Source organism: Capra hircus, chromosome 8 (assembly GCF_001704415.2).
Source record: "Capra hircus breed San Clemente chromosome 8, ASM170441v1, whole genome shotgun sequence".
Classification (NCBI taxonomy): domain Eukaryota; kingdom Metazoa; phylum Chordata; class Mammalia; order Artiodactyla; family Bovidae; genus Capra; species Capra hircus.
In genome coordinates this window covers 105,219,448-105,244,966 of record NC_030815.1, presented here as the reverse complement: position 1 = coordinate 105,244,966, position 25,519 = coordinate 105,219,448, and the positions used below count along the sequence as shown (strand labels likewise).

Sequence of the window (25,519 nt, the reverse complement as noted above, 5' to 3'; positions counted from 1 at the left end):
CGGGCTGGCTGTGATCCTGACCATGGACAGTCAAAGCAGATCAGAGAGGAGCAAACAAATGTAGCTGAACCTTTGCCCAAAGCCCCAGCCGATGTTAAAATCATCTCTGTTCCTGGGGAGGTGGGGGAAGGTTACAGAGGAAGCGGCGGGGTGGGGCTCATTCAGCAGCCGTGGATGGAAAGGGGATGGCCCACCGGGCTCTCTCTGAGAGGAGAAGAGCCTTGCCCTTGGGCAAAAGGAGGGGCACATATCTAAGTGTGATCCCCAAGATACCTGATTCTCTGCAGGCGCTCTGCTTTCATCCACCCGTGTTTTGTACCTTCTGAAAAGGCAAATCCAATCCCACAAAGCCTTACTGAGCAGTGTAGACTTTATTGGGCATGTGGTGGGGGAGCGAGCAGGGGGTGACACTGCTCACTCGTGGGGGCTCATGGTCTCCCATCGTCGCCCCAGGCTGCTCTTTACTCATCCTCTCTCTCCAACCAGGGTCTTCAGCAACCTTCCCAACCTCTCTCACCCCCTCTCCCTTCCCAATCTCCACCTCTCTTCAATCCCAGGCAGAGTCATTCTGCTCTCCCTCCTGGTCTCTAGACACAAATCCTTCACATGATGCCAAGGATATGAGATTACCCCCTTGGTCAAGAGATGACCAAGACCCAGTGATGGCAGGGAGGTGAACCCAGCAACCTTTTGACTCTCTCTGTCCTACTGGTATGAACGAACTCTCCTCCCTTCCTTCACATCACTCACTGGTTTGTGGGATACATCACGGAGGCTCTAGAAGCATCGCAGTCTCTAGGCTCTTCTGGAGAGAAGAGGAGAGGGTCTCCTCTAGTTGACAGTGATCTTGCTGCATTGTTTATGCCCATGTTCATGCAGCATTATTTGCAACAGCCAAGAGGTGAGAACAACCTAAATGTCATCAACAGATAAATGGATAAACTAAATGCAGTGGGTACACACAATAGAACAGCATTAAACCTGAAAAGAGAAGGAAATACTGCCACATTCGGCTACACAGAGGAACCTCAAGGTTATTCTAAGTGCACCTAGGTAGTCACTAAGAGACAGTTACTGCACGATTCCACTTACATGAGGTATCCAACATAGCTCAACCCACAGAATTGAAGAGTGGAATGGGAGCTGCCAGGGGCAGCAGGGAAAGGGACAAAAGGGTTGCTATAAGTTTATAAATCAACGTATAAACCAACAATGAAGTCTCAGTTAAGCAAGTTGATTAAAATTTTAATAGATCTACTGTATAACACTATACTTATAATCAATAATGGGGCTTCCTAGGTAGCTCAGTGGTAAAGAATTTACCCTCATTGCAGGAGACTTGCAGGAGATGTGGGTCTGATCCCTGAGTCAGGAAGATCCCCTGGGGAAGGAAATGGTAACCCACTCCAGTATTCTTGCCTGGGGAATCCCGTGGACAGAGGAGTCCGGTGGGCTACAGTCCACGGGGTCACAAAGAGTCGGACACAATTAGAGACTAAACCACAGCAACATAGTCAATATTATTCTATTGTGCCCATAAAAACTTAAGAGGGTAGATTTCTTTTTAAGTGTTCTCATCACAATAAACGGAAATAAAACAGATAATATTATTTTGAATGATTGACATTGATATTCACGGAATGAATGAATAATTAGCAAATGGTTAAGTGACTGAATAAATAAGTGATTAAATGAATCAATCAATAAATTAATAAATGACTGAATACAGTAAGAAATATATGATCCAGTGAAGTGGGAGAAGAGAAATTCATGTAATGATGTCATGCAAAGAGCAGATGTCGCTTAAGTCTTTTCAGGGTAAGAGGAGGAATTCAGTTCAGTTCAGTTCAGTTCAGTTGCTCAGTCGTGTCCGACTCTTTGCGACCCCATGAATCGCAGCACGCCAGGCCTCCCTGTCCATCACCAACTCCCGGAGTTCACTCAGACTCACATCCATCGAGTCAGTGATGCCATCCAGCCATCTCATCCTCTGTCGTCCCCTTCTCCTCCTGCCCCCAATCCCTCCCAGCATCAGAGTCTTTTCCAATGAGTCAACTCTTAGCATCAGGTGGCCAAAGTACTGGAGCTTCAGCTTTAAGCATCATTCCTTCCAAAGAAATCTCAGGGTTGATCTCCTTCAGAATGGACTGGCTGGATCTCCTTGCAGTCCAAGGGACTCTCAAGAGTCTTCTCCAACACCACAGTTCAAACGCATCAATTCTTCAGTGCTCAGCCTTCTTCACAGTCCAACTCACATCCATACATGACCACAGGAAAAACCATAGCCTTGACTAGACGGACCTTAGTCGGCAAAGAAATGTCTCTGCTTTTGAATATACTATCTAGGTTGGTCATAACTTTTCTTCCAAGGAGTAAGTGTTTTTTAATTTCATGGCTGCAGTCACCATCTGCAGTGATTTTGGAGCTCAAAAACAAAAAAAATCTGACACTGTTTCTACTGTTTCCCCATCTATTTCCCATGAAATGATGGGACCGGATGCCATGATCTTCGTTTTCTGATTGTTGAGCTTTAAGCCAACTTTTTCGCTCTCCTCTTTCACTTTCATCAAGGGGCTTTTTAGCTCCTCTTCACTTTCTGCCATAAGGGTGGTGTCATCTTACCCAGCATCTTCTTGATTGCTTCACAGATGGGGGACTCTCTTCCATTCATAACCAGCCCAGCTTATCTCTGGGGAGATTCTTCCCAACAGCCAGGGGAAGATGTCTAACTGTGCTTTCTTCTACTCTTTCCTCTAAGCAGCAACACTCATAAGCTTCCACATCTTAGAGCTTTAGAATTAGCGCGACTTAAGTAGGTTATCAACTGGGAGCATTTCTTTTCCAGTGGTCGAGGGAGGGCAGGTGTCTTGCACAATACATCACAGCAAGTAAGTGGCAAACCTGATATGACAACAATGCCTTTCTGGCCCCAGAACCGATGCCTGTCCTCTCCCGTGTTCTATACTCTCTGAAGCCCCCCTCCCTTACGCAGAACCATCCCTGGTGAGATTTCTCCCCTTCCCCAAGGATGCATAGCAGCCATCCCGGTGTCCATGCCACTTGCTTCTGCAGGAATCCCAGCTCTATGTCTCTGATGGAAGCTGGGCAACTCACTGTCTTTCAACCTCATCTTAGTGCAGGAACCAAGGGGGTGAACAACCCACTTTCCCCTTGACCTTGAAGGGGAAAGTCTCATCTTTAGCACACCGCCTCAGACTCTCTGTCATCTTCAGAGATATCTGTGCTCACTTTAAAAATAGAAACCAAGAGACACAGGGGACGTGGGCCAGTTCTGTCTGCCACTTATCGGCTGGACATCTCTCTCAGCCTGTCTCTCCATCTGTGAAGTGCAGTGGTGCCCCAGCAGCTTAAGAACACCCACAGAAATACTATCCCCCAAGGTCTCATGGGCACAGTATCATTTAATCCTCTCACTTATTCAGGGAGGCTGGAATTATCCCATTTTTCTGATGAGGCAAGGGGGCACGGAAGCTTTCAATGACTCTTTCAAGCTCACACATCCAATTGTGTATAACAGCAGGATTCTGGACTCTGAGTCCACATTCTGTGGACTCAATCACATGGCAGCTCAATTGCTGTTTTGATTAAAACCTCTGCTCCCTCTGATGGAGAAGTAGATACTGAGGACCACGCTCCTCACCTCCAGTCACTCCACATCCTCTCCCTGCTCCTGTGTGTGTGCGCGCGCACTCTGTCTTGTCCTGTTCTTTGCAACCCTATGGACTGTAGCCTGCCAGACTCCTCTGTCCACAGGATTCTCTAGGCAAGAAAACTGGAGTGGATTGTCCTTTTCTGCTCCAGGGACCATCCCAACCCAGGGGTCAAACCCTCGCCTCCTACACTGGTGGGCAGATTCACCACCACTGCCCCGTCCCTGCTCCGGAGGCTCCCATAATTCGCTTTCACAATGGAGAATGCGTCATACCGCCCTGCTAGTTCTCACCCATCCGTGGCTGCCCCTGGACCACAGGATGGAAACTTCCCTAGATGCAGCTTACAAGGGCCTTAGGAGCTGGTTCGGGCTCATCCCCAGGTGCAGAGCCAGCTGCGCTCCATCCACGCAGGCACAGAGCCAGCAGCGCTCCATCCACTCAGGCGCACATGGGTGCCCCCTTCCCACTGGACCGCCCTTCCTCCCGCGTGCCACAGACTCCACCGTCGAGAGGCTTGTGCCCAGTTCCCTTCCCCCGCCCCACCCCCACCTCCCTCCATGGCACTCAATGATGGCCCATTTCGTGAAACACGACACATACTTCAAAGCCAGTCTCAAATATCACCCCTCCTCTGAAAGCCTTTGCTCACCCCCCAGGCAGAATTAATTGCTCCCTCTTATGTGTCCATACAGTTCTTTATATATGCCTCCGTTACATCACTTGTCAGGTTGGATTATAGTTGTTTAGAGCTCAGTCGTATCCCTTTAAACTCTGAAGGCTTCCAAGGTGAGAACTATGTTTCATTTACCCTCAAATAAATCCCAGCAAATTGCCCAGCAGACAGGACACAAGAGGTGCCCAGTGAACACCAATTATGCCAGCAGGGTATGTGGAGTGCCCGCTGTCTGCTGGGCCAGCAGCGTATGTGGAGTGCCCACTGTCTGCTGAGCCAGCAGGGTACATGGAGTGCCTGCTGTCTGCTGGGCACTGCTTTCAGGACTCTATACATATGAAAGCATGCAGTCTTCAATGATGGCTAGGTAAGATAGGTGCTATTATTATACCCCTTTAATCTATAAGGAAATTGAAGCCCAGTAATTTGCTGACATGAACTTGGGCAAACTCTGGGCTAGCAAGGGACAGGGAAGCCTGGCGTGCTGCAGTCCATGGGGTCGCAAAGAGTTGGACACAATTTAGCGACTGAACAACAGCAAAGTTCACTGAAGGTCACACAACTAGTTAGTAGAACCAAAACTCAAATCCAGGCGCAAACTCAGCCCCGACTCTTAACCGTAGATATAATTTGAAGAGAGCTTGTCTACATATGGCTCAGGGCTGTTATAGATAAAGGACTTGGGGTTTTTTCTGGTTGTTTCTCCTGGTCTGCTGAATGGTTCAGCAGACAAAAGCAGGACCTTCCAGGCCTGTTCTGGGATGGAGCTTTGTGGTTCAAGGAGCCCCACGCTGCCAGGCTCCGGGACCTGCCTCCTAGAACCAACTCAGTTGCTGACTTTCTCTGACATTCATAGTTCCTGCTCGTAGAAGGATGGAGTAACATGGAACCCCAAAGGGCTTTTCTGTTCTGACATTCGGCCACCTTTTGATGTCCAGTTCCTTCCAGCCAAAGTATCGATTCTGCAGTGAAATCTGACGCTCCTGTAGGTCTGAGTTGGCTCAGGGATCCCGTGTCTCTGATACCCTGAGGCCAAAAGCTAACTCCTATCACAGCCAGCATTTCTAAGGCAACTGGAGAAGTAACCTAAAATTTTACTGCAGTCATTCCAGCAACGTGTTTTCTGTTTTCTTTTCTTTTTGTGTGTGCTGCAAAAGAGCCGGAAATTCTTCTCCCAGAGCTTTGAGATCGTCGGGTGTTTGAGTTGGGAAAGTCCTCAGAGATCTGACCCCAGCCATCACGCCTGACGGAAAGGTGGGGGACAGAGCCCAGTGGGGAGCAGGACAGTGCTGCAATGGTCCTCCGGGCTGGCTCTCAGCCGACAGAAGCGAGGCCTCCGTGGCCCTAGGGCCTGGGGACTTTCACCCACACCAGGCACTGCCAGCCCCGACACCCAGCACCCGCCTCCAGACCTCCTCCCTCGCAGAAGACTGCTTCCAATTAGAGGAGTTAACGATGTCTTGCTTTCAAAGGGTCTTTTAAATCCAGTTTATCTTCCACCCACACACGATGTACACAAAGGCAGGGACGGAGAGAGAGGAGGGGGAGTGGGCGTTCTGGCATTTTCCCACACAAGGGAGATGCCAGGAGGTTTCTCCTGAATTTCACTTTTACAGATTTACATGCCCTTCTGTCAATCACAGGATGGAGGAAGTGCTCGTCAAACCTCGAGCCCATCTTCTCCAATTTCCTCTTTCAGTCCAAAGGGACCTGGGAAAGGGCCTCATGGAAAAAGAGAGGAAAAGGAATAGGGAGGGGGAGGGGAGCATGCTGACAATAACTGCATGTAAGCACAGAAGTGTGTGCACAACAAGCACTTGTGCACACACACACACACACACACACACACACACACACACACACACTCCCCAGGCAGTGATTCAGAATATTTCTACTCGGGCCACATGTTAACCTCAGGTTTACAGGCCCCAAGCCAAGCCATTTCCCCAAGAACTGCAAGGCTGCAGAGGTGGGCAGGGGTCCTTGCTCTGAAGACTGCAGGCTGTAACGGGCCTTGGGAGAGCGGACACAGAGTTGTCAACGTGAAATAAAGCTGCCTCTATAAAGCTGGCTTGGCTGTTCCTTTGAGAACATGTTGCTCCCTCCTCAGAGCTCCTGTTGGGGAGAGACAGGGGACTGGCTCTTAAGGATGGCCCCCCAGGACTGATGCTGCCCCATGCATTACCTCCTCTGACGCTCACACTAACAGGAATGGCTGTTTTGCGTGTGTGTGTGTCCCTCCTGGAGAGATAAGGGCTCTGAGGTTTGGAAGGCACTGGCTGCTCCCCTGGGACGTAGAGGTCAAAGCCAAGTGGTCTGACTCAACGTCCGTTCTCTCCCCATCCTGTGGCTGGACGAGCTGAGGACACTTCGTCACAGCCTTTGTGTAACACGCTGTGCTGTGGTTTCTCGCCCATCTGTCCCCACGCATGAGCTTCGAGGACACTGCCCACGCCTGATTGATCTCTCCTTTTCATTGGTGTGCAGTACAGGTCACTGGGCAGGGCTCCTTGAACATGGCCTTTGTTGAGATGATGCGGCTTTTGCAAGGCCGCACATGCGGTTCAGAGCTGAAAACGTCTGATCCAGACGCCCGGGTCTCTGGGGGCCTCGACCAGCACTGGGAAGTGATGATGACCCCTGGATGCAGGAAGACACCAGAGACCCAGCATCCGTTCAGGAGCACCAGTACGTCTGGCAGCCGCATCCGGCTACCACCCAGGCTCACCCAGCGCTGACGTGCTGTGAGCAGGCCAATGACAAAAGAAATGGTACTCACAGCCGTCTCTCAAAAGCGTAATGCACTCCAGAGCCTGGTTGATTCCACTGCTTTGCTTACTCCCTAAAGCCACCCTGTGAGAACCTGAGACACCCCAAGGAGGCGCAACGGCCCTTGAGCTCAGCGGAGCACTCGAGGCCCACGTGAGGGGTCAGGGCGGCCGCTCCCCCACCTCCTGCCCAGGACAGCCATCCTTAGCCCGGGCCTGCTGCCTCCCTGACTGCAGACTCGCCCTGGCTCAGGACTGGCCCAGGAGGTGGGCCTATCTGCAGCCCCTGCACTTGGCTCTTCGCTCACTGAGGGCAAGCATGAGGCCTTACTTGCTACCTCTTTAATACTAAGCACAGGCGGTTTAGTCGCTGAGATGTATCCGACTCTTGCGACCCTGTGGACTGTAGCTTGCCAGGCTCCTCTGTCCGCAGGATTTTCCAAGCAAGGATCCTGGAGTGGGTGGCCATGCCCTTCTCTAGGGGATCATTCTGACTCAGGGATTGAACCTGGGTCTCCTGCACTGCAGGCAGACTCGCTACCAGGGGAAAGCCTAAAGTAAGCACTAAGCTAGTTGAATAAAGAATGAACTGACACCAGTCACAGGGATGTTATTGGTCCTTAATACGTATCAGGCGTCCAACATGAGCTCCGCATGTCTGGTCTCCATGAAGGCGGCATGGAGACCAAATGTGCCGACTCTGGCTCAGGTCAGCGTTCACTGGCTGCAGAACGCGGTGGTCCTCTCCCGCCTGGGTCCGGTTCCCCACTCACTGCTCTGGCCCTCCTGATCGCCTTCCTGTGCTCCTTCCTCCAAACTGACCCTCTGAGTATGACGCACACAATATCTTAAAAGGTATCCATCACTGTGGTTAACATTACATGATACACACACACACACACACACACACACACTTTCAATCCCCTCCTCCGACTTCCGTTAACACGTTTTCAATTTCCTCCTCCAGTCTCCATTTTACACACTTACTAGTGAAAGAGTTCAGGCTGTCACAAAGAGTCAGACACGACTGAGCAACTAAACTATTACTACGACTAGGGAGAGAGAGACAGAGACAGAGACAGAGAGACAGAAAGGGGGGGAAGCCAGGCTTTCTTTCCTGATCATCAGAAACAGTGCTCACTACCCCCCCACCCCCCGCCCCGGCCCTCAGAACAGCGTCCCCCTTGAAACCTGCCTTAAAAAGACTGAAAGGGGAGTGGGAAGGCTGGATTGCCTTTCTTTCAATTTCAGGATTTATTATTTGTCGTGGACAATCGAGCAAAGAAGCATTTCCTGTGTATAGGGCGGGTGCCTGGGGTGTAGAGTTACCTCCTCCACTCGGCAGACCTCAGGGCCTCCCCACCCAGGAGACCCTTGCAGATAAGGTAACCTGGCATCAGATGCCCTCCAGCCTTGGGGCTCAGCTCCAGGGTGGCTAGTACCTTGTTGCCCCCCAGAGTCTGTCCCTAACACATTAGGCATTTCACACTCCTTAGGGGTCTAATATCCTCCTGGCCCACCCCTCCCACATGTGTCTGGAATGCTATGGTTTGGGGCACAAGCCCCCAGTCTGATCAAATGGTCCTAGAAAAGACGCCTAGGCTCTCAAGGGGAAACGTGCAAAGACGTCACTTAAAACACCACTGTCACACAGCATCCTGACATTTTCACAGGTGAGGAAACCAACTTTCTTAGAAAAGAAATGGTTCAGAGTCGCAGAATTGATTCTTGGAAACCACTCACTCAATGGCCTAATTTTACAGACAGACACTCAGGACTTCTAAGGGACAGAAATTGGATGCCCCAACCTTCTTCTAAAGGAAGTGTTTATGCAAGGGGCCTCAGAAGGTGTCCATGATCAATGGCAAAGACAAAACACACTTTCTTTGCCAACACCTCAACCAGCAACTATGTCCCAAGCACAGATCCTCTCCTTCCTGAGTAAGGCAGGAATTGCCATCCTCATCTGCTCTCCAGGTAGGGAGCCTGAGTTTCAAAGGGGACCAACGGCATCCTTAAGCTACACCAATCAGGACTGTGAAGTCCGGGTCTGATTCCCACTGGTGGTACTACAAGTCTGCCTCCTTTGACACAGATGAGGAAACCGGGACCCACCTAGGGTAAATGGTGATTCGCAGAGAAGCGACGATGACGGCAGTGATGGTGAGCACTCATCTGCTTTCACCGCCATCAACTCCATCCTCGTCTTACTGCGAAAGGAAAAGTCCTATTACACACTTTCAGGTGGGAAAACTGAGGCCAAGGAAAAGGAAGAAATAATCACCGTGGCGGTGGGAGTGCTAGTTAACAAAAGGACACAGGTCAGCCACTGACTTTGTACAACATGGGGGTTCTCACCACGCTGACCCTCGGGGTCAGCACCATCTCCCATCTCCCAGACAGCAGAGCTGGGCCCTGGGCGTGCTCAGCACCGGAACCCACCCACCCGTTTCGAGGAGGCGCTGGGCAGGGGGCTCGGGCTCCTCCAGCTAGTAAATCCTCTAACAAGGGAGAGTGATTAGTGTCGGATGTGGCGGTCGGCTTTTGTGCAGCTGACAACTTGTCCCTTTAGAGGCTGCGCCGGGCTCATTTCACAGGGGCCCTCCGCAGGCCCGCTCTCGGCTCCGTAATTACGCCATTCACCAGTCACCCAGGCCCGCCTCTGAACTCCTGACCCGGCACTGAAAGACTTGGGATCTCATTACTAATCTCTTAAGCCACCTAGTCCTCCAAAATACATCCATTTAAGTTGGAGGCCAAGGCTTCGGGGGTGGGAGCCAGAGAGAGGGAAAGTCCAGCAGAGGCCCTTCTCATGACATGGCCATGGGCCTGCTCTGGGGCCTGGGGCCGGAGTCACAGGGCAGCTGGCCTGGCTGGCTGGCTTGGGGCAGGACAGGCCTCCCCAAGGCTCGGGACTCAGCTCAGACACTATGCCTTGGGATGGGGAGGGCATCTGGACCCACCTGTTTGTAATTTCAGGGGTGCGGGTAGGGGATGAGGCCCATGTTTGTTTTAATTATTATTATTGTTGTTGAAAAGGGAGGGGAAAAAAATGAGCAGAAACTGCTAACATCTGGAGGCTGCTGTCCAGTTTACGTAATCTCCTGGAGCCGAGGAGGGACACGGGATCCCCAGCCAGATGGTCCGTGGGTGACTTCACAGCACATGTGTCTCCTCCGGCAGTTAAGATGCTGACAGGGTTAGAAGAGCGGGTTGCAGGACCTTCTTAAAACTGTTTAGGGGTGAGCGAAGGGGGCTTGGGGGTGCTTCCAGAGATCTCAGTCTTCTTTTGGAACACTCAAATTTTGCTCTGGCCAAAGCTCACATACTTCTTATATTTCTCTCTCATTCATTCACTCATGCACTCATTTAATATACACTGACATGACACTTATTACGAGTTAGGTTCTTTATCTCATGATATCTAAGGAAAATGGATCCCAGAGAAGGGGAAAAAAGGCCATAAAGGTAAAATCCCTTTCCCAAAAGAGGTCCCAGAACCAAGTGGAGGCGGGGGCGGGGGGTAAATGATGATGCCAGCAAGCACCCATCCAACAGCGTGGTGGGCTCTTTGCTCAAGGTTTGTGCAGGCCGAGAGGAACTGGGAAAAAAGAAGTTCCCAAACAATCTGTGCCCAAGCACCAGGCCTGAAATGACGAATCTTAATATCAAGAGGCTGGAGAGCAAGGGCTGGAAAAAAAAAAAAAAAAAGGCGAGAGAAGGAGAAAAACTGGGCCACAGCTGAGCCATGACAAACCCAGTTTCCCAGATGATGTCAATAGCAGAAGCATGAAGGATAAAGTTCGAGATGTAGAATTTTGCTGCAAACACAATTCTGAGGACATTCGTATTCTTTTTAAAAGTCACATTGCTAACTTTATGTGTTTCCAAATCTCTTAAAAAAAAATTGTACTGAAAGCAATGAACGACATTTCATGAATTCTAGGTCAGAATATAAGCAGCCTAGACTCTGGAAGAGACCAAGATGGTGCTGTTATCTTCAACTGGAATGTGCACTCAAATCTGGATTGAAACCCAGAGATACTGGCAGCGTGAGGTGAAAATTCGGAGGCATCACCAGTCTCCAATATGAATCCTGAAGCAATATGAATCCGACATGTATTTCAGAGTTTGGGGGCACCGTCAGTTTTAAAACAGGACTTTGAGTATGGAAACACTTCCAGTTCAAGACCAGAATACCAGGGTACTGTCATTCTAGTAACAGGGCCAAGCAATACCGTCTGCTCTAAATCCAGTACCCCCAAATGCCTGTGTCAGAAAATCAGACACCAAAGACGGAGAACACAGATCCAGTGAGCTTTACTCTGAAGTGCCCTGTCTACAGGCTCGGGGTGGAATTGGGAGACACGGCCAACTGAGGAGCAAAGCACAGCTCAGAGCCACTCGGACTCACGCAGGCTGTCCGAGGAAGCCTCCAGACTGCTCCTTCGCCTACGCTGGGATCCCTGAGATGTGCATGGGTTAATCAGGGAAATGGTGACCGTGTCCAAACTCGGTGCCCGGTCACTGAAACCCTTGGTCAAGCATAGCTGAGCAGTGGTTAATGGCAGTCTTGACCACACTGGCCTATTCGAGAAAGGTCAGGGAGTGATTTTTCACTTAAAAACAGCTGTGCGTTAAAAGAACAAGACTTTCTCAAGTTCATAAAACTAGGAGTTTCCAGGTTGTCTTTGTGTTGTTTTCTCCCTGCCCCTTCTTTGCCGTCTCCTCCTTTCCTAATAAAATGTGTGTGCCCCAAGCTGTGACCAGGATGACGGACGAGTCACACTGCCTGCAGGGAGCCCCGCTTGGTGCTCAGGCCACTGCCTGCAGGGAGCCCCACTGGTGCTCAGGCCACTGCCTGCAGGGAGGCCCACTGGTGCTCAGGCCACTGCCTGCAGGGAGGCCCAACTGGTGCCCAGGCCACTCAGAGCACCTTGTCTTGGGTTCTGCCCTTCACCACAAACCTCAGGGTTTTCCGATCCCCTCTGATCACCCTGGGAGAAAGCTCTGAAAAGCGCCGCGTGCGTGCCTCTCCTCTTTGCTTTTGAAGAGCAGCAGTCCTCTTGGCAGGGCTGCTCCAGCTCGATTTCTCCAAGGAAGAGGCTCTGAAGGATGCCATGCTCTGATGTGTGCAACGACCCAAGGACAGGGCTGGCATATGCTTTTATCAGCATATGCTGACCTTCTGGCTCAAAGAAGGGCTCACACTCTGAAGGACGAGGGTGGCATCTCTCTCTGGCCTTCCTCTCCAGGTTTCAGCAGGAGGGACAGCGACATGCAAATTGGGGGCTTTGCCCATCAAATGTCCAATGGGCGCTGCTGACGCCCATGTCCACCACCCCAGCCGCAGAGCCCTCTGGGGGCCAGAGGCCATCTGCAGTGGCGCTCTCTCCCAGGGGGCCCTTGGACGAGGCAGCACATATCTGCAGAAGAGCAGGGTGCTGAAGCAGCTGTTTTGAGACACGGTCCACGGGAACCATCCCAGCATGGTCTGGGATCCACAATATGATTTTCTCAACAGTCCTACACCTGCCGCTTGCCTGAACTTTCCATGAGCAGTGGAAGCCACACACATCCGAGAGATGTGGGCCAGAACTCACTGACATCATGACTGAATGCTCTAAGATGCCTCAGTTCCTCCACTGAAAAATCAAATGATGAGATCTACTTTGGAGGGTTGTCCCAGGGTTAAAAGATCCCTTGCAAGTGCAGACACATAGCCCTGCAGGCCAGAAACACGCTTAACATTCCCCTCCGTTGTCCCTTCCCACTTCTTTTTTCCTGGTTCTGGAAGAAGACAGTCCTGGGCATGAATTCCACATTTCCCTGCCTCACCCTTAGCTGACTGTAGAAACTTGGGTAAGTTATTAATACTTCACCTTTGTTAAGTCCCAATTTAGTCCTTTGTAAACCAGTGAAAGTTAGTCCCTACTTCCCAAAGCGGCTGGCGGGTATAAATGTGCTAACAACGGAGTGAAACTCTGGGTAGAGGTCCTGACATGGAGTAATCGGGCAGAAAGCCAGACCTTTTATGTTGCTATCACCACCAGCTATTGCTATTACTACTGTGTCCTTGGTGATTACTGTCATTTATTATTATTTAGTCATTCCTCTGCATCTGTCCTCTCATTTCTATTGTCAAGCAACCTTCGTGAGTCTCAGCTTAGTCCTCGGCAACCAGTGAAAGTTAGTCACTATCTCTTAGAGGGGTTGGCGGCTGTATATGTGTTGTAACACTGTGAAACTCGGCTTTTCAGGTAGCAAACTCTGTTCTAGATCTGGCATACCTCAAGGTGTAAGATGGAGCCCAGATACTCGGCAGTTCATGGGACATGTGGTATGGAAAGTCATAGACAAAGGCCGATGAAAAGTACTGATAAAAGGCCACTTATGCCGGGCCATGGATGGTTCCAGAAGTGCTATGTGGTATCAGAGAGTGAGGGCTCCACATGGGCTGGGATGGTCAAGAGATGCCACGTGAAAGAGGAGCTGGTTGAAGCAGACCTTGAAAGACAGTTAAGCTTTAAATGAGAGGACTTCCCTGGTGGTCCAGAGGTTAAGAATCACCTGCCCACACGGGAGACACGGGTTCCACCCCTGGGCCGGGAAGATCCGACATGCCGTAGAGCAGCTGTGCTGTGAATCACAACTGCCAGCCACAATTACTGAAGCCCATGCCCCAGGGCTGGGGTTCTGTAAGTACCGAGCCTGCACGTTGTAAGTACTGAAGCCCGCCCTCTCTAGGGCCCATGTTCCACAATAAGAGAAGACACTGCAATGGGCAGCCTGAACACCACAATGAAGAGTAGCCCCTGCTCACCTAGAGAAAGCCTGTGCAGAGCAATGAAGACCCAGCACAGCCAAAAATACATGAATTTTTTTACAGGTGGATGAATGAAGGATGGTGTTTCCATGTAGAAGAAATGGAAACTCCAAGGTCTGTCTGGGGATTGCAGATGGGTCCATTCTGTCTGGAAGGTTCCTGTCTAATAAACCTGTTAGACAACAGGCTGTGAGGAAAAGCTGAGACAAACAGACCGTGGAAGGCCTTACGTGCTAAGACTCTGGGATTTTATACGCTGTGGGGAACACAGTGCATAAATATAAATAAATAGAGATCTTTCACAAGCGAGAGATCCCTGAGACCAATATTTATTGTGAACGATGGAAAAGGTACTACAAAAGGAAAAATCCTCCAATAAAGATACGTGCAGGCTTAATGATTTAAGATGATGTATCACAAAAAGATAAGCATGTCATATTTCACTTTGGGAACAAAAGAAGGGTTATTCTTTAAAAAAAAAAAAAAATTCTTGGGAGAAGTGTGTCTGCTGGAAAGCATGTGGGCTGTGGAGCCTGAAAGCATTGGTCTCACTCCTGTTCCACCATTTGGAGGAAGGGTTCTTTCGCTTCCTCATCTGTGAAATGAGAACACAGTTCTCACTAGATTATAAGGATTTAATGCCATCACCAAAGTGAATCCGTGTAGACCCCAGTTATTACATGCCAAGCAATGCTCCGCGTGCTCTTTGTGTGCCGTTTTCTAGAATACTCGCAACTGCCAGTCCATCTCCCTGTTTTACAGATGAGGAGACTGAGGCAGAGAGAGACTATGGTCGCCCTGGGTCTCACTACAGGTGACCGCACGAGGACGTGCTAGACCAGAACAGCTCCAACAGGGGGGCTCAGTGTCTGCCTGTGGCTATTTAATTTTAAATTCATCAGAAGTTTAGTTCCTTAGTGCCCTGAGCCACATCTCCAGGGTTCAGTACAATAGGTGGCGAGGGGCAGCAGCGCCAGGAGGGGCAGTAGGCAGCTCCACTGTCACCAAAAGTCCTATCAGAGAACGGATCTGGAGGCCGGCTCTCTACACTGACCCAGTTCTACCTTCCCCGGCACATGAACTGACCACAGCTCCCCAGTGTGTGTCAGTTTCTCTCCTTCCTGCATGGCTCTGAATTACTTTTCTCTTCCCAGACCCCTTGCCCCAGGCAGCTGTGTTGCAGACCTGGGCATCACCCTGGCAGTAGCCACAGTTCCTGAGAGCAGTATCCTGCCAGCAGGCCAGATCTCTCCCAAACTCACGTCTCTTTCCCAAGATGGAGACAAATGCAGGCTTCAGGCAAGCATCCCCTTCCACCAGCTGGATGTATGGGTCCAGTTTGGAAAAGGTCTCAGGGTGGGCAGGAGCCCCCCCCCAGGGAAGACTTTGCTGGACCACCCTGGCACAGAAGCTTGCCCCTCAGCATGGATACCTGTCAGGTGCCTCTCTGAGTCCATTTCTCCCTCAAAAATGAACACGCTACAAATATATCCTGGCACATGGATCTGGCCAAAAAATTAGGTGAGTTTTAAAAAATCTGTGTCTGGGGTGGTGAAGAGGGTAGAAAGCTCTTTTTGGTCTGGTTCTATAGATAACGGGCTTCCCAGGTGGCGCGGGGGTAAAGAATCCTGCCAGTACAGGAGACACAAGAGACATTTGATCCCTGCTTTGGGAAGATGCCCTGGAGAAGGAAATGGCAACCCACTAATCCACTCCAGTACTCTTGCCTGAGAAATTTCATGGACAGAGGAGCCTGCGGGCTACAGTCCATGGGGTCGCAAAGAGTCAGACACAACTGAGAGACAGAGCATGCAGCTTCTGTAGACTGCCTAGGTTACTTTTTAAAAGTAAGGATGTTGGGGTGGAGAGTGGGGGGCAAGGGGGTTACAAAACAAACAAATGAACACACACCCCCCCTAGAAGCAAAAGGCTGTGCACCACCGACATCCAACTCTCCCCAGACCCCCATCCTTCGGGCCTGGCTTGAGAAAGTTTACTTCCAGACTTGGAGAAACGAGCATGTGGTTTTGGGGGCAGACTCCAATACCGCCGAAGCCGCGGGCTCAGCAAGCTCGACCGGCTGCTGCTTCCTAAGCGTATTATGGTCTCGGAGAGCGAACGCTGTTTACATATTTGACATGTTTCTTGGGTACAGGACATGAAACTAAATTATACAGCAAAGACGACGCTGGCTAAACACCGGTGCCCCCACTTAAAAGAACAATAATTTTAAAAAATAAAAAGAAGAGAAAATGAAAGACAAGGATGGAATTGGGTCTTGCAGGAGCCTGAGTAGACGGCAAGGAAGGAGGGAAGGGGTCTGGTCCTGAAGGGATGAGGAGGGAGGGATGGGAGAGGAGTGGGCTGAGAGATAGATGCAAGAAAGACAAAGGCCTAGGGATCTTGCAGGAGGGGCTGCGGTGTGAACTGGCCTGGCCGTGTCTGCTCTCTGCAGAGAACCAGTGGAAGCTGCCCCAAACCACAAAGCCTGGCTTGCTCTTGGGCTGCAAGACAGGAGTCGACTGGCAAGCAAGAGCTTTCTCTGCTCCATGAAGCACCTTCCTGGTAACCCGTGCGTGTCTGCTGCTCAGGCCAGCACACCCGCCCCTGTCAATGCACGTGTCTCTAAGAATAACTCCACGTGCCTGCATACCACAGTGGTTTGCCCAAGTTTTTCTTTCCTTCTTAGAAGTACCTGTGTCAGGGTTCCCTGTCCTCCAAGGACACTACAGATGACTTGAGGGTAGTGGTTGAACACTTCCTCTCAGCCTCGACTCCCTGCTGAAAAGGATGTTCTAGACATAGTGAAAGATTGAAGGCAGGAGGAGAAGGGGATGGCAGAGGATGGGATGGTTGGATGGCATCACCGACTCCACGGACATGAGTCTGAGCAAGCTCTGGGGGTTGGTGACGGACAGGGAAGCCTAGTGTGCTGCAGTCCATGGGGTCGCAAAGAGTTGGACACGACTGAACTGAACTGAACTGAATGGAGACATAGTAGGTTCACAATAAGACCACAGTGGGTTTTAAATCCAAATATCAGAATTGCTTTCTAACAGATAGGGATTGAGGGGTTTAGGGAAGTTATTTCATCACAGCCAAATCTTAAGTGAAATAAGACCAACAGACTCTCAAAGTCTCTCTCTGCTTAGATTTCTGTAGTCCTAAAGACTGTGTTTCTTTAAAAATAACAACACAGAACTCAATATTTCCTCATTGGATCCCTCAGTTGCTAAAACTCCATGGACAGAAAGAAGCACTTCTTTAAAAAGGTTTTAGTTGCTAGCAGAAGGAAACCTACATCTGTGGACCCACTGTCTCATCCTTGACCAACGCCTGCCATAGGAATGCTGCCACTCCTGTTTCACAGATGGGGCAGAGGCAAGGAGAACCGGCTTGCTTGGAGGGACAGAGTCGGTAATTGGTGACCCTAGAATCAGAAGCCAGGTTGAGCTGATCCTAAACCTCATTTTTTTTTTCTATAAAACTCTCATCACTCAAAGTTGGGAAGGCACAGTCATAGTGTCTAGCATTTATTGGTTTGAATAAAGCTTGAAACAGCAAATGACTTAAGAAGGGAGCAAAGAAGAGGGGTGGAGGAGAGTCTGGTGGAGACCTTCGCTGGGGTCATGAAAAATTTGATAGATTTAAAGTCCGCCCCCCCAACCCACATTTCCATATCAAGTCCAGGATGTTATAACCACCAGGGCAAAGGGGTCCTTTCTGATGCAGAAACTGGCTTTTAGTCTTCTGGAGGGATTTTTGGGTGCCCCACACCAATGGGACAGACTGTAACAGACCATAGGACTAGCTGCTTTGTCTCCTTAGATGACTCACACATGTGCTCTTGAGAAATTATTCAGAAACCACCAGAAGAAAGCAGATCCCTTGGGTACTTGGGAAAACTGCTTGGAATCCTCTCTGACATTTTGGCACATCCCTTTGGCCTCCTGCTTCCCCCACCACCAGCGGATGCTGTCCCATTTCACCAGCAAGAAGAGCTGACCACACTGGTGAAGGGATACGTCTCAGCAGGGGCCTCAGCACTGGGTACTGAGCCCACAGTTGCCCCCCTCCCCAGCCCTTTGCCAATATGAGCATCAGCAGAGAACGGCTCATCCAGGCAAAATGTCCACATGGGGCTATTTCAATGCAATACCAGTAGCTGGTGGAAGAAGAGAAGGAAGTAGGAGAAAGCATGGCACAGGCAAGGACGTCCACCCCCCGCACGCACGGAAGGCAGCTCTTCATTCTGAGATGAGAAGCAAAACTTGAGTTTCATAAGGTGCTTCAAACCCGTCTTTCAGGCGGTGCTCCTAGAGGTCAGTCCTCATCCTCAAATAAGCATCTGACCTGTTGGTGCCCAGCTCAGAACCTCAGAGAAGCTCCTCACTGCACTTGGGATAAAGTGCAGGGACTTCCCTTGTCCAGTGGTTAAGACTTCACGTGCCCATGGCAGGGGGCCTGAGTTCAGTCCCTGGCCAGGGAGCTAGGTCCTCCATGCCGCTAAGAGTTTGTGTGCACAACTAAAGATCCTGCACGTCCCAATAATGGCCCAGCATCCTGGGGGCCACAACTGAGACCTTGAACAGCCCATAAATTAATAGTGAAGTCTAAATTTCAAGCATCTGAAGGCGGCTGCCACGTCGTTTTCATAGCCCATCTCTCTTGACATCCCCGGGATCTCATTTTTCATTTCCCCCTAAGTTTATTATTGACCCTTTTTGGATGCCTGTCTCCCTGTCTCTCTGTCTCTCTGACACGATCTTCCTTTAAACACCCCTCTACTACCCCAGATTATCCTTCCCGTCACAGCTCAGCGATCACACCCAGAGGAAATATTCACCCACCCTCCCCTTGACTCCTCGGTCCCAGCACGTCCTACCCTGCACCACGGGTGCCAGTGGAAAGATCTCTTGTCCTTATGTCAGAGAGCCCGGTGGATTTCTGCTCCCTTCCTCTGGACACAAGGACGCAGGAGACGCAGATGAATGGTCCCTGCATTCTGGGCCTACAACTCAGTGGCACCAGGGAGCGCGCATCTCTTGCAAGTCCCTTACCAACATCTCAAGGCTTCTCAGGTAGAGCACATGCTTTCGTGACAAACCTGCAAACGCAGCCAAGTTTCCCCTTCCATCTACAATTGTCCTGCTGGTGTTTTGCTTCATGTTCTTTCCCACAATCCATTAATAATTAGCCATGGAGCCAAAAATCTACACTCAGGGTTCAGCAACTTGAAACATTTCCTGAGCTTCTCCCATATTTTCATAAACATGTTTTAAGTGACTTTCTGGAAAGGGCAACACTTAACATGACAGAATGACTACCCCTAGGTAGTGATGTTGGTGGCATGGCAGAAATAGTGGGCCCATACTGGGGGTCCTGGAGAGGGGGTTCCCACTTTCCCCAAGGTACTTGAATGCGCGCTAGGCAAGAAAACACGCAAATGGCAGGCTTCCTCATCTGTTCTCCTGTGTCAGCCACGGAAGCGGGCGTGAGCTGACTTGTCCTGCACCCAGGCTCCTGTGACGAACCCCGCGACCTGAATCCTGGTTCTGCCGCGGTCTCTTAGAAGGGCGCACCCCGCCAAACTAGTCAGTCTCTCGGCTCTCAGAGCCTTACTGTCCCAATCTGTCAGATGAGAGCAGCAATTTCTACTTTTGCAATAGCTTAAGTCGGATTCAAGGAATTTGATGCGGAGCCTAGCTGAACTTGGAAAATATTATTTTTATAATTTGTCCAGGACCTTCTGAAAGTGGGCAAAGGACTTTTCCATCCCTACATGCTGGCTTTCATCCCTGCTGGCTGAGTAAGCTGATAGCAGTGCGGTTTCTTCCTCAGGGAAACTCCTTCTGAATCTCAGACTCTTGGGTCTTGGCTGCTATTTCTAGCTGGACACACCCCTCCCATGGAATAGTGAGCACTGTGAGGGCTACAGAAGGACCAGCGCTTCTCCGGAGTTTCGCAAAGTGCCTGCTCTAGCCCCGAGTGTGCAGGAAACATTTGTTAATGCAACGGTGCTTATTCACCCAACCAAACGCTGACTGAGCTTCTGTGCTGTGTGGCTCACTAGAATGAGGGTGCAGAGAGGAGGCCTGACACAAACCGAAGACGGAATTAACACGCACTACCCGATACATGGGAAACGAACAAAACCACCACCATGACAAACAGTGCTAAGCTTTTTCTCTGCATTCACTCCCTTAATCCCCACCAAATCGATGCCACCATTCTCTCTTTCCAGAAGAGAAAACTGAGGTTCCTGGAGGAATAACCTGCTCAAAATTCCCAAATAAAAAGAAAAGCTGTGCAGGCAGGGCCACCTTTGCACGACTTCCACTTGACCCCACGGATGTCTGTGTTTTCTACCTGCTTACATTCCCCAGGGCAGGACCCCTTCATTTGCCCATTTAGTCAAATGCGTAAGTCAACAAATCCATCAGGACAAATTATGATTTGTATTTTAATAGAGGCACACCATGTTCTGGATATGCCAAGGAATAGGTACTAGCGATTCTCAGTGAGGCGGCAAAGGATCGATATGTCTAATCATGGGTCAGTGGATGCAAAGTCAGAATCAGTCACAAAGAAAGGCGAGATGCCCAGGGCTTCCTGGGTGACCACCAGCTCAGCCTGAGTGCCTTGTGACGGCAGCTTACTGCATCACAGGCCCTCCTTCTCATTGTGGATAGCGCTTGTTCTAAGCAAGGTTGTCTTTACTTTGGCTCTGAAACTACAGCCCTGGAAATGCTTAGTTTAAATGTTACCCTCAAAGGATCAACCAAATAAATTGGTTGGTTGACTGCAGGTCCAGAATCCCTGGGAGAGCACTGCGCATTCCGATAGCCTTTGCCTCTCCACCACCTCCTGTGCGGGAGGAGGAAGGGGACTGTTTGGACAGGAGGAACCTGGCTTGGGAAGAAATGCAGTAGGGGGGCGGGGTGGGGGGCAGGATGAAGGAATCTCTGCAGCTCTCTTTGGCAGCCTCTGGTGTAAAGCACAGAGAAATGTGAGACCTGGAGACCAAATGAGAACAAGACGGGATCTTTGCAAACACTTAAACCAAGCTGTGCTGAGTTTCCCAGAAGAGAGATAACTCTGTACTTGCAATCTGTTCCATTTTTGTTCTGTCTCAGGGACCTCTTGAATTCCAGCAGGGCCGGGAAGGTGCACGGCCAAAACATCCCAAGAATGTCTCTTATTATAGGATGTTCAGCCCGATGCACACAGCCAGGGAGGTTTGATGCTTCTGATAACATTTGGATATAAGACTCAATGTTCGGGCGGAGGAGCTTCAGTTCAGTTCAGTTCAGTCGCTCAGTTGTGTCTGACTCTTTGCGACAACATGAATTGCAGCACGCCAGGCCTCCCTGTCCATCACCAACTCCCGGAGTTCACTCAGACTCACGTTCATCGAGTCAGTGATGCCATCCAGCCATCTCATCCTCTGTCGTCCCCTTCTCCTCCTGCCCCCATCCCTCCCAGCATCAGTGCTAACCAAATTTGGGCATCTTGTTTGAGGGGGATGGACAAGCAAGACCGGGGACTTTGAGAAGTGGAGGGTTCACGCAAAAATGGAAATGAAAATTTTAATCATTTTCTAGACTCATCTAGCACAGAGAGGGTGGGGTCTCTGCAGTAGCCACAGTGACAGCCTGCCTGCTGACTCCGACAGGGCTATGCCTCTCGAGAGCATCCTCACATTATGGTCTTACACACTCATAAGGTCAAGTTTGGGTCTCCTTCTTCTTTGGTTTCTTCCATGGGCTCCAGCACAGAGCCAGGGACATAACTCCAATAAACACCTGCATTTATCATTTTTGCAGCATCAGGGGAAATACAGAGACTAGGACAATACTGACTTATAAAGAAGAAACGGACGTCACTGTGGTCATTTCATCGCTCTCCAAGTGGACAGAGTGTTCCAGTGAACACCAGGGTGCCAGCAACAGGGACGCCTAGACAGAGTGGGAGCAGCCTGAGCTCAAGCTGTGAGCAGTGCCTGGGAGATTTTTGCTGTCGCTGTTCATCAGCTAAGTTGTGTCTGACTCTTTGTGACCCCATGGACTGCAGCACACCAGGCTTCCCTGTCCTTCACAACCTCCTGGAGTTTGCTGAAACTCATGTCCATTGAGCTGGTGATGCCATCCAACCATCTCATCCTCCATTGCCCCCTTCTCCTCCTGCCCTCAGTCTTTCCCAGCATCAGGGTCTTTTCTAATGAGTCGGCTCTTCGCATCAGGTGGCCAAAGAATTGGAGCTTCAGCTTCAGCATCAGTCCTTCCAATGAATACTCAGGGTTGATTTCCTTCAGGATTGACTGGTTTGATTTCCCTGCAGTCCAAGAGACTCTCAAGAGTTTTCTCCAGCACCATGGTTTGAAAGCATCAATTCTTTGGTGCTCAGCCTTCCTGATGGTCCAACTCTCACATACGTACAAAACTACTGGAAAAACCATAGCTTTGACTAGACAGACCTTTGTCAGCAAAGTAGCTTCTCTGCTTTGTAATCTGCTATCTAGGTTTGTCATAGCTTTCCTCCCAAGGAGCATGCGTCTTTCATTTCATGGCTGAAGTCACTGTCTGCAGTGATTTTCGGAGCCCAAGAAAATAAAATCAGTCACCGCTTCCACTTTACCCCTTCCATTTGTCATGAATTAATAAGATCAGACGCTATGATCTTAAGCTTTTGGAATGTTGAGTTTTCAGCCAGCTTTTTCATTCTCCTCTGTTACCCTTGTCAAGGGGCTCTTCAGTTCCTCCTCAAGCACCTCATGGAGTGTGCACAGTACCACCAACGCAAAGATCTATCCATCCATGGCTCTTTCCACCTGATTCAGTGACATTTTTCAGGAACCCGGCTACTCCCAGCTCCTGAACGAGAGCACACATTCCCACACTCCCAGTGTCGCCTTCCAGGAGAAACTTTCCATCCTAAATTTCCTACCACGGGCTGTGCGACCTTGCGGAAACCACTCCACGTCTCAGTTTCTACAAGGTTAGTAGTAATTCTTCCCTTGAAGAATGGCGAGGGGGTTGGTTATGAAGCATGTATGAGGGCCCAGATCCGTGGCTGGTGGACCTCGACACAGCTGGTTCCCTCCCCACTCTCTTCCCTGTGCTTCGGGATCGCTGCATCTGCAAGGCCTGGGCTCCTGCCTCTGCCCGGCCTGTTCCTGCAGGATGCTCGCGTGTGCGTGCCTGTCTGTGTGTGTGTAAGAGACAGAGAGAGAGAGAGGAGGAAGAAAGTGGAGGAGGAGTGTATAATTGGGTTAAGGGAAGGGAAGGGGCTCACAGTGCATCTAAGAAGCCCACAACTCCCTCTCTCGGGCCATCAACCTCTTGCCTGGAGGACCTGACAGGGTGAAAATTAACCACCAGCCTCCTCTAGTCACCGCGCAGGGTGATGACGGCCACAGTTACACTTCCTCCTCTTCTCTGCTGTCAGAAGGGAGCCGTGTCTACACTCCAGGAAGAGGCTTGACTCAGTCATGCAGGCTGTCCGTGTCGTGTCTGTGTGTGTGCACATGTTGGCCCGTGCATGATGGGGTTGGTGTGGGAATGGCTTCCAGGCACTCACTTTGAGACAGGGAACTGGGGGGACTTTTGTTCTGCCAGCCCCCAGACCCCTTGTCCGGCCCTGCACCCAGGCGGCACACACCTCCCCACCCCTGACCCTCTATCCTCCAGTGAGCTGATCTCATTATGGCAAATTTAGTTACAGCTGAAGTCTCCTTGTAACAAAGATTATGTCCAAGCCCAGAGTAATGGAACCTAGTCGATTTCATTAAAATAAAATTGGTTACAATGAATAATTCAATAGGATGATTTTGTTTCCTCATCTCCTCTTTGTAGATCGAAGAGCGAGTATTCATAATGATTTTTTTAAATTGGATTGTTGTTTAGGAAGAGATAATCACCCATGATTCCTGACAGCACCCCCCACCCCCCTTCCCAGACTAGAATAATTGCCTGGGCGAAGTCTCTTTTCAAATGCTAAGACTGGAAAATTCTTTCTCTCCTTTTCTCACATTAGTAGCAATAACCTTTGGTGGCTTTTAAGCACAGCTGTTACCTCAACACTCAGTCACGTGAGATTCTGAGTGCGTTAATAATACCCTTGTTTGAACGATGTTTTTAAAACATTTCTAGAGACTGGATGGCGGTGTTGCATCTGGAATGCCTGGCTCTATCACTGGCCAGCCCTGTTGTTCCTAAAGCAGGGAACTCCTTATGAGAAAGGTAGCGATGTATGTGTTTATCTACAATCAATTAAACACACATCGCTCCAACTCCTGATCTTATCTACATCTGTGCTTGAAGATGGGGAACAAAGTAAATAAAACCTTAAAACTCTTTTCACAAAATTAGCAGCCTAAGGGGGAAGCCAGACATGGAAACAGGTAATTAGAGTTCAGACCATGGGTGTCACCCAACATGAACCCAGCAAGTACAGAGGCGGCATGGGGCAGAATGAGCGTAGGCAGGTTCATTCATTCACGCACCCGGCTAGCACTGCACAAGACAAACATTGGGGAATCCCTCGCTTACATTTCTTTCCATCCTCCCCAGAAACAGAGACAAACGCGTACACAAAGAATCTGATGCAGGTAAACACAATCAGATAAGCGAACCAATGATCAAATAAACACTATAAGCGAGGTTAGGTTCTTTGTCCCTCTTCCAGTGATTCTCCCTGGGCCCCAGAAGAAGGTCCCGTGTCTCTTTCATCTAGAAACCAGGCCCCTCCACCCTCGCCCCAGCCCTCCACCGACCATGAGTCAGAGAAGCAATGTTGGAGAGGAATGGGGAGAAATAATGGCTCTCCTGCAAGGCCAGGTGGGAGGCCGGCCTCTGAAACGGCTGCAGGGCTGGGTGGCAGGAAGCGTGGGCGTGTCTCTGGGAAACGGGAGTCTCGGAAGAAGGCAGGTGCACACTGAGCAGGATAATTGGAAAGGGGACTCTGGGGACAGCAGGGCCATCCCTAGAATCACAGAAGCTCTGGTGGCCCCAGTGCTCTCGCTCCCTCAACTAAGCTGATAGTCCCTTGGGGAAGAACCCTGGGACATAAATAGTGCATTCGGGAATGAGGAATGAGTCACAGCTTTTGAGTGTTGGGAAGGTCCTTGGAGATCATCCAGTTCAACTACTCTCTAATTTAAAGATGGGGAAAGTGGGGCCCGGAGAAGTGGGAAGGCTAGTCCCAAGCCACACAGAGCATTCATGATGGAGATGCCATATTCAGGAAAGCGTGCTCGAGGAGGACGTGACTTGACACCCTCCTCTGTCAAAAGTGAGACTCTCCCTGAGAATTCGTTCTTATCCCATTGAAGGCCAGTGGTATATCCAAAATGGAGTGCTTTCCCCAAACATGACTTCTAGTAGGAGACACAGGACAGTCATTACCCCTGCTATGCTAACGTTTCTTGCCCTTAAAAACTCCAAATTCAATTGCTGACAAACAAGTCTCATGAGACCTCAGAATGACCTTTGGCTATTGGCGGCGACAGGGATGGACCTAGAGATTATCGTGTGCTGTCCAGGTTTGTCAAAGCTTTCTAGGAGATCAAATCAGTCCT

At 50.1% G+C, this 25,519-nt stretch overlaps 1 protein-coding gene across 1 annotated transcript in view; it reads right to left on the bottom strand.

The window, feature by feature from the left end:
* The window catches only part of PAPPA (pappalysin 1), a 259,119-nt gene that overhangs the window by 82,486 nt on the left and 151,114 nt on the right, over nucleotides 1-25,519 (bottom strand). The window lies entirely within an intron of this gene.